This window comes from Miscanthus floridulus, chromosome 17, assembly GCF_019320115.1.
Source record: "Miscanthus floridulus cultivar M001 chromosome 17, ASM1932011v1, whole genome shotgun sequence".
In the NCBI taxonomy this organism is placed as follows: Eukaryota; Viridiplantae; Streptophyta; class Magnoliopsida; order Poales; family Poaceae; genus Miscanthus; species Miscanthus floridulus.
In genome coordinates this window covers 52,205,462-52,221,744 of record NC_089596.1, presented here as the reverse complement: position 1 = coordinate 52,221,744, position 16,283 = coordinate 52,205,462, and positions in this window count along the sequence as shown.

Below are 16,283 nucleotides of genomic sequence, written 5' to 3'. Positions count from 1 at the left end.
CTATCTCCAAACGGATTGAGAACGAGCTTCCACTTGAGCCTCGTCACCTAGGAGTACCATCAGGTGCGTCCAAAATGATTTCCGAACCTATGGTATGTTCGGCGCAAACCGTACACTTATCTGCGTCAAGATTAGCACTATCTCTAAACGGACCAAAATGAGCGTGCACTTGAGCCTCGTCACCTAGGAGTACCTATCTTGCACTTGAGCCTCGTCACCTAGGAGCCTCATCACCAGGAGTACCAATCTTGTGTCCAAAATGATCTTTGAGCCTATGGTACATTCAATGTAAACCATGCACCTTTCTTGCGCTGACACTAACACCATCTCCAAACGCACCGAAACGAGATTCGACATGATCCACGTCGCCTAGGAGTACCATCAGGTGCGTCCAAAACGATTTTCGAGCCTATGGTACGTTTGGCGCAAACCGTGCACCTATCTTGCGTCAAGGTTAGCAGTATCTCCAAACGGACGGAGAACAAGCTTCCACTTGAGCCTTGTCACCTAGGAGTACCATCAGGTGCGTTTGAAATAATTTTTGAGCCTATGGTATGTTTAGCGCAAACTATGCACCTATCTTGCGTCAAGATTAGCACTATCTCTAAACGCATCGAAACGAGCTTGCACTTGAGCCTCGTCTCCTACGAGTACCATCGGGTGCGTCCAAAAAGGTTTCTAAGCCTATGGTATGTTTGGCGCAAACCGTCCACCTATCTACGTCAAGATCAGCACTATCTCTAAATAGACCGAAACTAGCTTGCACTTGAACCTTCACCTAGGAGTACCATCAGGTGTGTACAAAATGATCTCTGAGCCTATGGTACGTTTGATGCAAACTGTGCACCTATCTTGCACCCACACTAACACCGTCTCCAAATGCACGGAATCGAGATTCCACAGGACCCATGTCACCTAGGAGTACCATCAGCTTCGTCTAAAATGATTTCCAAGCCTATGGTACATTCGGCACAAACCGTGCACCTAACTTGTGTCAAGGTTAGCACTATCTCCAAACAGACTGAGAACGAGCTTGCACTTGAGCCTCTGTGACCTAGGAGTACCATCAGGTGCATCCAAAACGATTTTCGTGCCTATGGTACGTTCGACGCAAACCGTGCACCTATCTTTCGTCAAGATTAGCACTATCACTAAATAGACCGAAACGAGCTTGCACTTGTGCCACGTCACCTAGGAGTACCATTGGGTGCATCCGAAACTGGTTCTGAGCCTATGGTATGTTTGGCGCAAACCGTACACCTATCTTGCACCGACACTAACACTGTCTTCAAACGCACCGAATTGAGATTCCTCAGGACCCACGTCACCTAGGAGTACCATCAGGTCCATCCAAAATGATTTCAGAGCCTATGGTACGTTCGGCACAAACCGTGCACCTAACTTACGTCAAGGTTAGCACTATCTCCAAATGGACTGAGAACGAGCTTCCACTTGAGCCTCATCACCTAGGAGTACCATCAGGTGCGTCCAAAACAATTTCTGTGCCTATGGTACATTCGACGCAAACCGTGCACCTATCTTGTGTCAAGATTAGCACTATCTCTAAATAGACCAAAATGAGCCTGCACTTGAGCCTCGTCACCTTGGAGTACGATCGGGTGCGTCCAAAACGGTTTCTGAGCCTATGGTATGTTTGGCACAAACCGTGCACCAATCTTGCACCGACACAAACTCCGTCTTCAAATGCACCGAATTAAGATTCCACATGACCCACATCACCTAGGAGTACCATCAAGTTTGTCGAAAACGATTTCTGAGCCTATGGTACATTCGGCACAAACCGTGCACATAACTTACATCAAGGTTAGCATTATCTCCAAACAGACTGAGAACGAGCTTCCACCTAAGCCTCGTCACCTAGGAGTACCATCAGGTGCATCCAACATGATTTCCGAACCTATGGTATGTTCGACGCAAACTGTACACTTATCTACGTCAAGATTAGCAAAATCTCTAAACGTACCGAAATGAGCTTGCACTTGAGCCTCATCACCTAGGAGTACCATTGGGTGTGTCCAAAACGATCTTTGAGACTATGGCATGTTTGGCACAAACTATGCACCTATCTTGTACTAGCACTAACACCATCTCCAAAGGCAACGAAACGAGATTCGACACGATCCACGTCACCTAGGAGTACCATCTGGTGCGTCCAAAATGATTTCCGAGCCAACGGTATGTTCGACGCTAACCATGCACCTATCTTGCGTCAAGGTTAGCACTATCTCCAAACGGACTGAGAACGAGCTTCCACTTGAGCCATGTCGCCTAGGAGTACAATCAGGTGTGTCTGAAATAATTTCCAAGCCTATGGTACATTCGGCGCAGACTGTGCACTTATCTTGCATCCAGATTAGCACTATCTCTAAACGCACCGAAACAAGCTTGCACTTGAGCCTCGTCTCCTACGAGTACCACCGGGTGTGTCCAAAAAGGTTTCTGAGCTTATGGTATGTTTGGCGCAAATCGTCCACCTATCTACGTCAAGATCAGCACTATCTCTAAACAGACCAAAACTAGCTTGCACTTGAACCTCGTCACCTAGGAGTACCATCGGGTGTGTCCAAAACGATCTCAGAACCTATGGTATGTTTGACGGAAACCATGCACCTATCTTGCACCGACACTAACACCATCTCCAAACGCACGGAATAGAGATTCCACAGGACCCATGTCACCTAGGAGTACCATCCGCTTCATCCAAAATGATTTCTAAGCCTATGGTACGTTCGGCACAAATCATGCACCTAACTTGTGTCAAGGTTAGCACTATCTCCAAATAGACTGAGAACGAGCTTCCACTTGAGCCTCCATGACCTAGGAGTACCATTAGGTGCGTCCAAAATGATTTCTGAGCCTATGGTACGTTCGACGCAAACCGTTCACCTATCTTGCGTCAAGATTAGCACTATCACTAAATAGACCAAAACCAGCTAGCACTTGTGCCTCGTCACCTAGGAGTACCATTGGGTGTGTCCAAAACTGGTTCTAAGCCTATGGTATGTTTGGCGCAAACCGTACACCTATCTTGCACCGACACTAACACTGTCTTCAAACGCACCGAATTGAGATTCCTCAGGACCCACGTCACCTAGGAGTACCATCAGGTCCATCCAAAATGATTTCTGAGCTTATGGTATGTTTGACACAAACCGTGCACCTGACTTACGTCAAGGTTAGCACTATCTTCAAACGGACTGAGAACGAGCTTCCACTTGAGCCTCATCACCTAGGAGTACCATCAGGTGCATCCAAAACAATTTCCGTGCCTATGGTACGTTCGACGCAAACCGAGCACCTATCTTGCATCAAGATTAGCACTATCTCTAAATAGACCAAAACGAGCCTGCACTTGAGCCTCGTCACCTAGGAGTACCATTGGGTGCGTCCAAAACGGTTTCTGAGCCTATGGTATGTTTGGCGCAAACCATGCACCAATCTTGCACCGACACTAACTCCATCTTCAAATGCACTGAATTAAGATTCCACATGACCCACGTCACCTAGGAGTACCATCAGGTGTGTCGAAAATGATTTCTAAGCCTATGGTACATTCGGTACAAACCGTGCACATAACTTACATCAAGGTTAGCATTATCTCCAAACAGATTGCGAACGAGCTTCCACCTAAGCCTCATTACCTAGGAGTACCATCAGGTGCGTCCAAAATGATTTCCGACCCTATGGTACGTTCGACGAAAACCGTACACTTATCTACGTCAAGATTAGCAAAATCTCTAAACGTACCGAAATGAGCTTGCACTTGAGCCTCGTCACCTAGGAGTACCATCGGGTGTGTCCAAAACGATCTTTGAGATTATGGTATGTTTGGCACAAACTGTGCACCTATCTTGTACTAGCACTAACACCATCTCCAAAGGCACCGAAACGAGATTCGACACGATCCACGTCACCTAGGAGTACCATCAGGTGCGTCCAAAATGATTTCCGAGCCTACGATACGTTCGACGCTAACCGTGCACCTATCTTGCGTCAAGGTTAGCACTATCTCCAAACGGACTGAGAACGAGCTTCCACTTGAGCCTTGTCCCCTAGGAGTACAATCAGGTGTGTCTGAAATAATTTCCAAGCCTATGGTACGTTCGGTGCAAACTGTGCACTTATCTTGCATCAAGATTAGCACTATCTCTAAACGCACCGAAACAAGCTTGCACTTGAGCCTCATCTCCTACGAGTACCACCAGGTGCGTCCAAAAAGGTTTATGAGCTTATGGTATGTTTGGCGCAAATCGTCCACCTATCTACGTCAAGATTAGCACTATCTCTAAACAGACCGAAACTAGCTTGCACTTGAACCTCGTCACCTAGTAGTACCATCAGGTGTGTCCAAAATGATCTATGAGCCCATGGTACATTTGACGCAAACCATGCACCTATCTTGCACCGACACTAACACCGTCTCCAAACGCACGGAATCGAGATTCCACAGGACCAATGTCACCTAGGAGTACCATCCGCTTCGTCCAAAATGATTTCTAAGCCTATGGTACGTTTGGCACAAACCATGCACCTGACTTGTGTCAAGGATAGCACTATCTCCAAACAGACTGAGAACGAGCTTCCACTTGAGCCTCCATGACCTAGGAGTACCATTAGGTGCGTCCAAAATGATTTTCGAGCCTATGGTACGTTCGACGCAAAACGTTCACCTATCTTGCGTCAAGATTAGCACTATCACTAAATAGACCAAAATGAGCTTGCACTTGTGCTTCGTCACCTAGGAGTACCATTGGGTGCGTCCAAAACTGGTTCTGAGCCTATGGTATCTTTGGCGCAAAACGTACACCTATCTTGCACCGACACTAACACTGTCTTCAAACGCACTGAATTGAGATTCCTTAGGACCCACGTCACCTAGGAGTACCATCATGTTCATCCAAAACAATTTCTGAGCCTATGGTACATTCGACACAAACCGTGCACCTAACTTACGTCAAGGTTAGCACTATCTCCAAACGGACTAAGAACGAGCTTCCACTTGAACCACATCACCTAGGAGTACCATCAGGTGCGTCCAAAACAATTTCCGTGTTCGACGCAAATCGTGCACCTATCTTGCGTCAAGATTAGCACTATCTCTAAATAGACCAAAACAAGCCTGCACTTGAGCCTTGTCACCTAGGAGTACCATCGGGTGTGTCCAAAATGGTTTCAGAGCCTATGGTATGTTTGTTGCAAACCGTGCACCTATTTTGCACCGACACTAACTCTGTCTTCAAACGCACCGAATTGAGATTCCACATGACCCACATCACCAAGGAGTACCATCAGGTGTGTCCAAAACGATTTCTGAGCCTATGGTACGTTCGGCACAAACCATGCGCATAACTTACATCAAGGTTAGCATTATCTCCAAACAGACAGAGAACGAGCTTCCACCTAAGCCTCGTCACCTAGGAGTACCATCAGGTGCATCCAAAACGATCTCTGAGCCTATGGAACATTTGACGCAAACCGTGCACCTATCTTGCACCGACACTAACACCGTCTCCAAACGCACAGAATTGAGATTCCTCAGGACCCATGTCACCTAGGAGTACCATCAGGTCCATCCAAAATGATTTCGGAGCCTATGGTACGTTCGGCACATACCGTGCACCTAACTTACGTCAAGGTTAGCAACATCACCAAACGGACTAAGAACGAGCTTCCACTTGAGCCTCGTCACCTAGGAGTACCATCAAGTGTCTCCAAAATGTTTTCTGAGCCTATGGTACGTTTGGTGCAAACCGTGCACCTATCTTACGTCAAGATTAGCACTATCTCTAAATAGACTAAAACGAGCTTGCACTTGAGCCTCGTCACCTAGGAGTACCATCGGGTGAGTCCAAAATGGTTTCTGAGCCTATGGTACATTTGGCGCAAATCGTGCTCCTATCTTGCATCGACACTAACACCGTCTCCAAACGCACCGAATTGAGATTCCATAGGAACCACGTCGCCTAGGAGTACCATCAGGTGCGTTCAAAACGATTTATGAGCCTATGGTACGTTTGGCACAAACCATGCACCTAACTTACGTCAAGGTTAGCACTATCTCCAAACGGACTAAGAACGAGCTTCCACTTGAGCCTCGTCACCTAGGAGTACCATTCGGTGTGTCCAAAATGATTTCTGAGCCAATGGTACGTTCGGCGCAAACCGTGCACCTATTTTACGTCAAGATTAGCACTATCTCTAAATAGACCGAAACGAGCTTGCACTTGAGCCTCGTCACCTAGGAGTACCATCGGGTGCGTCCAAAACTATTTTCTGAGCCAATGGTATGTTTGGCGCAAACAGTGCACCTATCTTGCACCGACACTAACACTATCTTCAAACGCACCGAATTGAGATTCCACCGAACCCACGTCACCTAGGAGTACCATCAGCTCCGTCCAAAATGATTTCTGAGCCTATGGTACGTTTTCCACAAACCGTGCACCTAACTTATGTCAAGGTTAGCACTATCTCCAAACATACTGAGAATGAGCTTCCACTTGAGCCTCATCACCTAGGAGTACCATCAGGAGCGTCCAAAATAATTTCCATGTCTATGGTATGTTCAACGCAAACCATGCACCTATCTTGCGTCAAGATCTGCACTATCTCTAAATAGAACGAAACGAGCCTGCACTTGAGCCTCATAACCTAGGAGTACCATCGGGTGCGTCCAAAACAGTTTTTGAGCCTATGGTATGTTTGGCGCAAACCGTGCACCTCTCTTGCACCAACACTAGCACCATCTTCAAACGCACCGAATTGAGATCCACATGACCCACGTCACCTAGGAGTACCATCAGGTGCATCCAAAATGATTTCTAACCCTATGGTACGTTCGGCGCAAACCGTACACTTATCTGCGTCAAGATTAGCACAATCTCTAAACGTACCGAAATGAGCTTGCACTTGAGCCTCATCACCTAGGAGTACCATCGGGTGTGTCCAAAACGATCTTTGAGACTATGGTATGTTTGGCACAAACTATGCACCTATCTTGTACTAACACTAACACCATCTCCAAAGGCACCGAAACGAGATTCGACACGATCCACGTCACCAAGGAGTACCATCAGGTGCGTCCAAAACGATTTATGAGCCTATGGTATGTTTGACGCTAACCATGCACCTATCTTGCGTTAAGGTTAGCGCTATCTCCAAATGGACTGAGAACGAGCTTCCACTTGAGCCATGTCCCCTAGGAGTACCATCAGGTGTGTCTGAAATAATTTATGAACCTATGGTATGTTCGGCGCAAACTGTGCACTTATCTTGCGTCAAGATTAGCACTATCTCTAAACGCACCGAAACAAGCTTGCACTTGAGCCTCGTCTCCTACGAGTACCATCGGGTGTGTCCAAAAAGGTTTCTGCGCCTATGGTATGTTTGGCGCAAACCGTGCACCTATCTACGTCAAGATCAGCACTATTTGTAAATAGACCGAAACTAGCTTGCACTTGAACCTCGTCACCAAGGAGTACCATCGGGTGAGTCCAAAATGGTTTCTGAGCCAATGGTACGTTTGGCGCAAACTGTGCTCCTATCTTTCACCGACACTAACACCGTCTCCAAACACACCGAATTGAGATTCCACAGGACCCACGTCACCTAGGAGTACCATCAGGTGAGTCCAAAACTATTTCTGAGCCTATGGTACGTTCAGCACAAACCGTGCACCTTACTTATGTCAAGGTTAGCACTATCTCCAAATAGACTGAGAATGAGCTTCCACTTGAGCCTTCGTCACCTAGGAGTACCATCAGGTGCGTCCAAAACGATTCCCGAGCCTATGGTATGTTCGACGCAAACCGTGCACCTATCTTGCGTCAAGATTAGCACTATCTCTAAATAGACCCAAATGAGCTTGCACTTGTGCCTCATCACCTAGGAGTACTATTGGGTGCGTCCAAAACTGTTTCTAAGCCTATGGTATGTTTGGCGCAAACCGTGCACCTATCTTACACCGACACTAATACTGTCTTCAAACGCACCGAATTGAGATTCCACATGACCCATGTCATCTAGGAGTACCATCAGGTGCGTCCAAAATGATTTCTGAGCCTATGGTACGTTCGGCACAAACCATGCACCTAACTTACATCGAGGTTAGCATTATCTCCAAACAGACTAAGAACGAGCTTCCACCTAAGCCTCATCACCTAGGAGTACCATCAGGTGCGTCCAAAACAATTTCTGACCCTATGGTACGTTCGGCTCAAACCGTACATTTATCTGCATCAAGATTAGTACAATCTCTAAACATACCGAAATGAGCTTGCACTTGAGCCTCGTCACCTAGGAGTACCATCGGGTGTGTCCAAAAGGATCTTTGAGACTATGGTATGTTTGGCACAAACTGTGCACCTATCTTGTACTAACCCTAACACCATCTCCAAAGGCACCGAAACAAGATTCGACACGATCCACGTCACCTAGGAGTACCATTAGGTGCGTCCAAAACGATTTCCGAGCGTATGGTACGTTCGGCGCTAACCATGCACCTATCTTGTGTCAAGGTTAGCACTATCTCCAAACGGACTAAGAACGAGCTTCCACTTGAGCCTTGTCACCTAGGAGTACCATCAGGTGTGTCTGAAATAATTTCCGAGCCTATGGTACGTTCGGTGCAAACTGTGCACCTATCTTGCGTCAAGATTAGCACTATCTCTAAACGCACCGAAACAAGCTTGCACTTGAGCCTCGTCTCCTACGTGTACCATCGGGTGCGTCCAAAAAGGTTTCTGAGCCTATGGTATGTTTGGCGCAAACTGTGCACTTATCTTGCGTCAAGATTAGCACTATCTCTAAACGCACCGAAACGAGCTTGCATTTTAGCCTCGTCTCCTAGGAGTACCATCAGGTGTGTCCAAAACGATCTTTGAGCCTATGGTACGTTTGACACAAACTGTGCACCTATCTTGCACCAACACTAACACCGTCTCCAAACGCAAGGAATCGAGATTCCACAGGAGCCATGTCACCTAGGAGTAGAATCAGCTCTGTCCAAAATGATTTTTGAGCCTATGGTACGTTCGGCACAAACCGTGCACCTAACTTATGTCAAGGTTAGCACTATCTCCAAACAGACTGAGAACGAGCTTCCACTTGACCCTTCGTCACCTAGGAGTACCATCAGGTGCATCCAAAATGATTTCCGAGCCTATGGTACGTTCAATGCAAACCGTGCACCTATCTTGCGTCAGGATTAGCACTATCTCTAAAAAGACCGAAACATGCTTGCAGTTGTGCCTCGTCACCTAGGAGTACCATTGGGTGCGTCCAAAATTGTTTCTGAGCCTATGGTATGTTTGGCGCAAACCGTGCACCTATCTTGCACCGACACTAACACCATCTTCAAACGCACCGAATTGAAATTCCACATGACCCACGTCATCTAGGAGTACCATCAGGTGCGTCCAAAATGGTTTCGGAGCCTATGGTATGTTTGGCGCAAACCGTGCACCTATCTTGCACCGACTCTAACACCATCTCCAAACGGACCAAAACGAGATTTGACATGACCCACGTCAGCTAGGGGTTGCATCGGGTGCGACCAAAATGATTTCCGAGCCTATGGTACGTTCAGCACAAACCGTGCACCTAACTTACGTCAAGGTTAGCACTATCTCCAAACGGACTGAGAACGAGCTTCCACTTGAGCCTCGTCACCTAGGAGTACCATCAGGTGCGTCCAAAATGATTTCCGAGTCTCTGGTACGTTCGGCGCAAACCGTGCACCTATCTTGCATCAAGATTAGCACTATCTATAAATAGACCAAAACAAGCTTGCACTTGAGCCTCATCACCTAGGAGCACCGTTAGGTGAGTCCAAAATGGTTTCTGAGCCTATGGTACGTTTGGCGCAAATGGTGCTCCTATCTTGCACCGACACTAACACCGTCTCCAAACACACTGAATTGAGATTCCAAAGGACCCACATCACCTAGGAGTACCATCAGGTGTGTCCAAAATGATTTCTGAGCCTATGGTACGTTTGGCACAAACCATGCACCTAACTTACGTCAAGGTTGGCACTATCTCCAAACGGACTGAGACCGAGCTTCCACTTGAGCCTCGTCCCCTAGGAGTACTATCAGGTGCGTCCAAAATGATTTCCAAGCCTGTGGTACGTTCGGCGCAAACCGTGCACCTATCTTATGTCAAGATTACCACTATCTCTAAATAGACCAAAACGAGCTTGAACTTGTGCCTCGTCACCTAGGAGTACCATTGGGTGCGTCCAAATTTGTTTCTGAGCCTATTGTATATTTGGCGCAAATCGTGCACCTATCTTGCACCGACACTAACACCGTCTTCAAACGCACCAAATTGAAATTCCACATGACCCACATCACCTAGGATTACCATCAGGTGCGTCCAAAATGGTTTCGGTGCCTATGGTATGTTTGGCGTAAAGCATGCACCTGTCTTGCACCGACACTAACACCGTCTCCAAATGGACCAAAACGACATTCGACTTGACCCACGTGACTTGGGAGTTGCATCAGGTGTGTCCAAAATGATTTCCGAGCCTATGGTACGTTCGGCACAAACCGTGCACCTAACTTACGTCAAGGTTAGCACTATCGCCGAACGGACTAAGAATGAGCTTCCACTTGAGCCTTGTCACCTAGGAGTACCATCAGGAGTGTCCAAAATGATTTCCGAGTCTCTGGTACGTTCGGCGCAAACCGTGCACCTATCTTGCGTCAAGATTAGCACTACCTCTAAATAGACCGAAACGAGCTTGCACTTGAGCCTCGTCACCTAGGAGTACCATCGGGTGTGTCCAAAACGGTTTATGAGCCTATGGTACATTTGGCGCAAACCGTGCACCTATCTTGCACCGACACTAACACTGTCTTCAAATGCACCGAATTGAGATTCCACAGGACCCACGTCACCTAGGAGTACCATCAGGTCCATCCAAAATGATTTCTGAGCCTATGACACGTTCGGCACAAACCGTGCACCTAACTTACATCAGGGTCAGCACTATCTCCAAACGGAATGAGAACGAGCTTCCACTTGAGCCTCATCATCTAGGAGTACCATCAGGTGTGTCCAAAACAATTTCTATGCCTATGGTACGTTCGACGCAAACCGTGCACCTATCTTGCATCAAGATTAGCACTATCTCTAAATAGACCAAAACAAGCCTGCACTTGAGCCTTGTCACCTAGGAGTACCATCTGGTGCATCCAAAATGGTTTCTGAGCCTATGGTATGTTTGGCGCAAACCGTGCACCTATCTTGCACTGACACAAACACCATCTTCAAATGCACCGAATTGAGATTCCACTTGACCCACGTCACCTAAGAGTACCATTAGGTGCGTCCAAAATGATTTTTGAGCCTATGGTACATTCGGCACAAACCGTGCACCTAACTTACATCAAGGTTAGCGTTATCTCCAAACAGACTGAGAACAAGCTTCCACCTAAGCCTTGTCACCTAGGAGTACCATCAGGTACGTCCAAAATGATTTCCGACCCTATGGTACGTTCGGCGCAAACCGTACACTTATCTACGTCAAGATTAGCACAATCTCTAAACGTACCGAAATGAGCTTGCACTTGAGCCTCGTCACCTAGGAGTACCATCGGGTGTGTCCAAAATGATCTTTGAGACTATTGTATGTTTGGCACAAACTGTGCCCCTATGTTGTACTAACACTAACACCATCTCCAAAGGCACCAAAACAAGGTTTGACACGATCCACGTCACCTAGGAGTACCATAAGGTGCGTCCAAAATGATTTCTGAGCCAATGGTATGTTTGACGCTAACCGTACACCTATCTTGCGTCAAGTTTAGCACTATCTCCAAACGGACTGAGAACAAGCTTCCCCTTGAGCCATGTCGCCTAAGAGTACCATCAGGTGTGTCTGAAATAATTTCCGAGCCTATGGTACGTTTGGCGCAAACTGTGCACTTATCTTGCGTCAAGATTAGCACTATCTCTAAACACACTGAAACGAGCTTGCATTTCAGCCGCGTCTCCTAGGAGTACCATCAGGTGTGTCCAAACCAATCTCTGAGCCTATGGTACGTTTGACGCAAACTGTGCACCTATCTTACACTGACACTAACACCGTCTCCAAACACACGGAATCGAGATTCCACAGGAGCCATGTCACCTAGGAGTACCATCAGCTCTGTCCAAAATGATTTCTGAGCCTATGGTACGTTCGACACAAACCGTGCACCTAACTTATGTCAAGGTTAGCACTATCTCCAAACAGACTAAGAACGAGCTTCCACTTGAGCCTCTGTCACCTAGGAGTACCATCAGGTGCATCCAAAACGATTTCCGAGCCTATGGTACGTTCGACGCAAACCGTGCACCTATCTTGCGTTAGGATTATCACTATCTCTAAATAGACCGAAATGAGCTTGCAGTTGTGCCTCGTCACCTAGGAGTACCATTGGGTGCGTCCAAAACTGTTTCTAAGCCTATGGTATGTTTGGCACAAACCGTGCACCTATCTTGCACTGACACTAACACCATCTTCAAACGCACCGAATTGAAATTCCACATGACCCACGTCACATAGGAGTACCATCAGGTGCGTCCAAAACGGTTTCGGAGCCTATGGTATGTTTGGCGCAAACCGTGCACCTATCTTGCACCGACACTAACACCATCTCCAAACGGACCAAAACGAGATTCGACATGACCCACGTCACCTAGGGGTTGCATCGAGTGCGACCAAAATGATTTCCGAGCCTTTGGTACGTTCGGCACAAACCGTGCACCTAACTTACATCATGGTTAGCACTATCTCCAAACGGACTGAGAATGAGCTTCCACTTGAGCCTCGTCTCCTAGGAGTACCATCAGGTGCGTCCAAAATGATTTCCGAGTCTCTGGTACGTTCGGTGCAAACCGTGCACCTATCGTGCGTCAAGATAAGCACTATCTATAAATAGACCGAAACGAGCTTGCACTTGAGCCTCATCACCTAGGAGCACCGTCAGGTGAGTCCAAAATGGTTTCTGAGCCTATGGTACGTTTGGTGCAAACCGTGCTCATATCTTGCACCGACACTAACACCATCTCCAAACGCACTGAATTGAGATTCCACAGGACCCACATCACCTAGGAGTACCATCAGGTGCGTCCAAAACGATTTCTGAGCCTATGGTACGTTCGGCACAAACCGTGCACCTAACTTATGTCAAGGTTGGCACTATCTCCAAACGGACTGAGACCGAGCTTCCACTTGAGCCTCGTCCCCTAGGAGTACCATCAGGTGCGTCCAAAATGATTTCCGAGCCTGTGGTACGTTCGGCGCAAACCGTGCACCTATCTTACGTCAAGATTAGCACTATCTCTAAATTGACCAAAATGAGCTTGCACTTGAGCCTCGTCTCCTAGGAGTACCATTGGGTGTGTCCAAAACTATTTCTGAGCCTATTGTATGTTTGGCGCAAACCGTGCACCTATCTTGCACCGACACTAACACCATCTTGAAACGCACCAAATTGAAATTCCACATGACCCACGTCACCTAGGAGTACCATCCGGTGCGTCCAAAATGGTTTCGGTGCCTACGGTATGTTTGGCGTAAACCATGCACCTGTCTTGCACCGACACTAACACCATCTCCAAACGGACCAAAACGAGATTCGACATGACCCACGTCACTTGGGAGTTGCATCGGGTGCGTCCAAAATGATTTCCGTGCCTATGGTACGTTCGGCACAAACCGTGCACCTAACTTACGTCAAGGTTAGCACTATCGCCGAATGGACTGAGAACGAGCTTCCACTTGAGCCTCGTCACCTAGGAGTACCATTAGGAGTGTCCAAAATGATTTCTGAGTCTCTGGTACGTTCGGTGCAAACCGTGCACATATCTTGCGTCAAGATTTGCACTACCTCTAAATAGACCAAAACGAGCTTGCACTTGAGCCTCGTCACCTAGGAGTACCATCGGGTGCGTCCAAAACGGTTTTTGAGCCTATGATACGTTTGGCGCAAACCGTGCACCTATCTTGCACCGACACTAACACTGTCTTCAAATGCACCGAATTGAGATTCCACAGGACCCACGTCACCTAGGTGGTACATCAGGTCCATCCAAAATGATTTTTGAGCCTATGGCACGTTCGGCACAAACCGTGCACCTAACTTACATCAAGGTTAGCACTATCTCCAAACGGAATGAGAATGAGCTTCCACTTGAGCCTCCTCACCTAGGAGTACCATCAGGTGTGTCCAAAACAATTTCCGTGCCTATGGTACATTCGACGCAAACCGTGCACCTATCTTGCGTCAACATTAGCACTATCTCTAAATAGACCAAAACAAGTCTACACTTGAGGCTCGTCACCTAGGAGTACCATCTGGTGCGTCCAAAATGGTTTCTGAGCCTATGGTATGTTTGGCACAAACTATGCACCTATCTTGCACTGACACAAACACCGTCTTCAAATGCACCGAATTGAGATTCCACTTGACCCACGTCACCTAAGAGTACCATTAGGTGCGTCCAAAACGATTTTTGAGCCTATGGTACATTCGGCACAAACCGTGCACCTAACTTACATCAAGGTTAGCATTATCTCCAAACAGACTGAGAATGAGCTTCCAGCTAAGCCTCATCACCTAGGAGTACCATCAGGTGCGTCCAAAATGATTTCTGACCCTATGGTACGTTCGGCGCAAACCGTACACTTATCTGCGTCATGATTAGCACAATCTCTAAACATACCGAAATGAGCTTGCACTTGAGCCTCGTCACCTAGGAGTACCATCGGGTGTGTCCAAAATAATCTTTGAGACTATGGTATGTTTGGCACAAACTGTGCCCCTATGTTGTACTAACACTAACACCATCTCCAAAGGCACCAAAACAAGATTCGACATGATCCATGTCACCTAGGAGTACCATAAGGTGCGTCCAAAATGATTTCTGAGCCAATGGTATGTTTGACGCTAACCATACACCTATCTTGCGTCAAGTTTAGCACTATCTCCAAATGGACTGAGAACGAGCTTCCACTTGAGCCATGTCGCCTAGGAGTACCATCAGGTGTGTCTGAAATAATTTCTGAGCCTATGGTATGTTTGGCGGAAACTGTGCACTTATCTTGCGTCAAGATTAGCACCATCTCTAAACGCACCAAAATGAGCTTGCATTTCAGCCTCGTCTCCTAGGAGTACCATCAGGTGTGTCCAAAATGATCTCTGAGCCTATGGTACGTTTGACGCAAACAGTGCACCTATCTTGCACCAACACTAACACTATCTCCAAACGCACGGAATCGAGATTCCATAGGAGCCATGTCACCTAGGAGTACCATCAGCTCTGTCCAAAACGATTTTTGAGCCAATGGTACGTTCGGCCCAAACCATGCACCTATCTTATGTCAAGGTTAGCACTATCTCCAAACAGACTGAGAACGTGCTTCCACTTGAGCCTCCGTCACCTAGGAGTACCATTAGGTGCATCCAAAACGATTTCCCAGCCTATGGTACGTTCGACGCAAACCATGCACCTATCTTGTGTCAGGATTAGCACTATCTCTAAATAGACCGAAACGAGCTTGCAGTTGTGCCTCGTCACCTAGGAGTACCATTGGGTATGTTTGGCGCAAACCGTGCACCTATCTTGCACCGACACTAACACCATCATCAAACGCACCGAATTGATAATCCACATGACCCACGTCACCTAGGAGTACCATCAGGTGCGTCCAAAACGGTTTCAGAGCCTATGGTATGTTTGGCGCAAACCGTGCACCTGTCTTGCACCGACACTAACACCATCTCCAAACGGACCAAAATGAGATTCGACATGACCCACGTCACCTAGGGGTTGCATCGGGTGCGACCAAAATGATTTCCGAGCCTATGGTACGTTCGGCACAAACCGTGCACCTAACTTACATCAAGGTTAGCACTATCGCCAAACGGATTGAGAACGAGCTTCCACTTGAGCCTCGTCACCTAGGAGTACCATCAGGTGTGTCCAAAATGATTTCCGAGACTATGGTACGTTCGGCACAAACCGTGCACCTATCTTACATCTAGATTAGCACTATCTCTAAATAGACTGAAACGAGCCTACACTTGAGCCTCATCACCTAGGAGTTCCATCGAGTGAGTCCAAAATGGTTTCTGAGCCTATGGTACGTTTGGCGCAAACCGTGCACCTATCTTGCACCGACACTAACACTATCTCCAAACGCACCGAATTGAGATTCCACTAGACCCACGTCACCTAGGAGTACCATCAGGTGCGTCCATAACGAT